Source organism: Penaeus japonicus, unplaced genomic scaffold (genome assembly GCF_977035675.1).
Source record: "Penaeus japonicus unplaced genomic scaffold, GWHDUDI00000001_assembly GWHDUDI00000030, whole genome shotgun sequence".
NCBI classification, from domain to species: Eukaryota; Metazoa; Arthropoda; class Malacostraca; order Decapoda; family Penaeidae; genus Penaeus; species Penaeus japonicus.
In genome coordinates this window covers 14,728,308-14,730,807 of record NW_028234432.1, presented here as the reverse complement: position 1 = coordinate 14,730,807, position 2,500 = coordinate 14,728,308, and the positions used below count along the sequence as shown (strand labels likewise).

The 2,500-nt window shown below is 37.4% G+C and overlaps 1 protein-coding gene across 2 annotated transcripts in view; it reads right to left on the bottom strand.

Moving 5' to 3' along the window:
• The window catches only part of LOC122257248 (uncharacterized), a 5,157-nt gene that overhangs the window by 2,317 nt on the left and 340 nt on the right, over nucleotides 1–2,500 (bottom strand). The window contains exon 1 of one of the 2 annotated variants that reach the window (XM_043022427.2): nucleotides 203–502. The exons of the other annotated variant lie outside the window; for it this stretch is intronic. The gene's annotated coding sequence lies outside the window, so the exon portion shown is untranslated. Of the gene's footprint in view, nucleotides 1–202; nucleotides 503–2,500 lie in introns of those variants that run through there. 2 annotated transcript variants of the gene reach the window in all.

The window sequence follows — 2,500 nt, the reverse complement described above, 5'->3', positions numbered from 1 at the left end:
ATATGTATGTCGCAGAATTGAACCGACATCATAAGATTGACAGCATTTTTTCTTCTTCTTAATATTAATATCATTATATGCTTGTTAAAACGATACTGGTCATCTGATCACTTATGTCTTATCGGTGAATGCAAACTACTATGCATATATGACAAACATTAATCTTTAAAACATTTTGAATTAAAATACGAATCTTACTTACAAATCAATTCCGAATATAAGTCGTGAAAAACACCTTTGAAGTCAGATGAGCCACGCTTCTCTTCAGGACCAATTTACCTTCACACAGATGTCAATACAGCGCACGAGAGTGTACACCTTCCCCGCTCGAGTCACAGAACGCACTGATGGGTTCCGACACCATCCCGACTCCTTATCGTCTCTCAGCCCGGACGCCGATTCCCAAAAATTATAGTTATTGACCAAAACTCAAAACGTGAATAAAGAAGTGTGATGTTAGTGAGCGAGCGATTTGGAAGATGGAGTTTTTGAGATACAAAATCATTCGCTTTTTTTTCTCTCTTTGATCTTTGTGAATAACTGGAGAGAAATGCATTTTTTTTTTTCGTTTATTAGTCGCGTGCACTTCTTGTTGAGTACGAAGTGACCGCGAAGTAACTCAAGAGGAAATAAGATTGAAACTTGTATAACATGAATTCGTAACGCATCAAATAAACGTCAGTTTTCCATCATACATCTTGTGTTCACCGAGTTAATTGGGTGCAATTAAGGCCGCCACCTGCCTTCAAACAAGATTATAGCTTCCAGAAATCCGCGAAAAAAAGTCAAACAAGCTAACGGTATTATATTAACATATTATGAATTGAATGTAAAATACTCTATTTGCAACCGGTGCTAAGGCGAATGCAGTGGAGAACCGTAGAAGAACAGTCAAGTGTCATGCCTGACGCAGCATTCTATGTGACCCGGATCTAATAGCACCAAAGGTCGGAAAAGATCTTGTGAAGGGGACCATGTCGAGTTCACTGCCATTATCAAAAATTGCGAAATTTAACGCCAATTTTCTTTTTGAGAAAATAATTAAGATCACCCCTAATCCAATCTCATAAAACGACTAATTAGACCCGCAGAAAAAAAGAAACTACTCAATAAAAAGAAATAAAGAAATGAGAGTAACCAGACCACCGAAAGTTATATCACTTTACGACCAAAATAATCTTCCAGAATGGCCCCTATAATAAAAACCATCAACAACGCAGAGAAAGTAAGAACCATCCCCAACATTAGAGACAATCTTCTTGAAAATGAAAAGTACGTGGACCAGTAACCCACATCTTTAAATCAATAGAACAAAAAGTTAAAAAAAAAAGGAAGTAAGGGACATTGACTATCATCAAGTGTGTGACCACCAGCCAAATGCCGGTATTACACCGTTACTTTGAAGGCGAGTGAAGCAGTGGCGGGGGAAGTATAGACAGGTGGTGTTCTTATTACCGGTGGACTGGACTGGGGGGGGGGGGAGAGTGAGAGAGAGTAAGCGGGGGAGGGGGAGGGAGGGGGAGAAAGGGGAGAGAGAGATTTGAAGAGTGAGAGAGACAGATAGAGAGAGAGGGAGAGAGAGAGAGAAAGAGAGAGAGAGGGACGATGAAAAAGATTGTGTAGGAGAGGACAGATAACGAGAGAAAGAAAAATGAGACAAGTAGGTAAACATGAACAGAAAAGAAATGAAGATAGCCAAAAAAAGAAGAAAAAAAAGAATGTTTTGTACAATACTCTAATACTTTTTTATTTTTTTTATTCTAAAGATTCTTTCTTATGATTACGGTACATCTTTCTTCTGTTCTCTGTTACTAAAGTGTTGTAAAGCGCCCATAAAATAATCGAGACTGTAATGATTTCTCAAAAGAATACGAGGAGAGATGCATGTCATATTCCCACGTAACTCAAGAGAGTAATTTATGCAAAACAGCCAGGAAATCCTATATAATTACGCACTAAAGGCAAGCCCTATTGATTTTAAAGAAGAAATTATGATAATGACTTGAATTACTGTTATTTGCAGTGGTCTAAAAACAACTGTTATAAAAATTGAAAATTGTTTTATGGAATAAAGAGGGAATTTTACTTGTGGACCAGGTACTGATAATAGGAAACAGGGTTATCGTTAATGTCCTTACTGTTATTTTTGAGTGAGAAAATGTAATAGTGACGCTCTGTGAATCGGAGACTTCAATGTCCCGAAAGTAGTGATCCTTGTGTGTGTGTGTGTGTGTGTGTGTGTGTGTGTTTGTATGCATTTAAGTTACTGAGTGCATTTATTCTATGAATCGAACATAACAGATTGAATTGTTTCAAACGGAATGCCATCTGTTCTCGTGTTCACGAATCTCAAATGTACCTAATGAATCCCTGAGAGTTCTTCCTCGAAATAATTTCTTTTTAAACATATGTTATGCCACAGCAGCGAGTGAAAGAAGAAAGAAAAAAAATCACATGACTATATAGTATGTTAGAAAATAAAGCGTGGTTTTCCATGCGA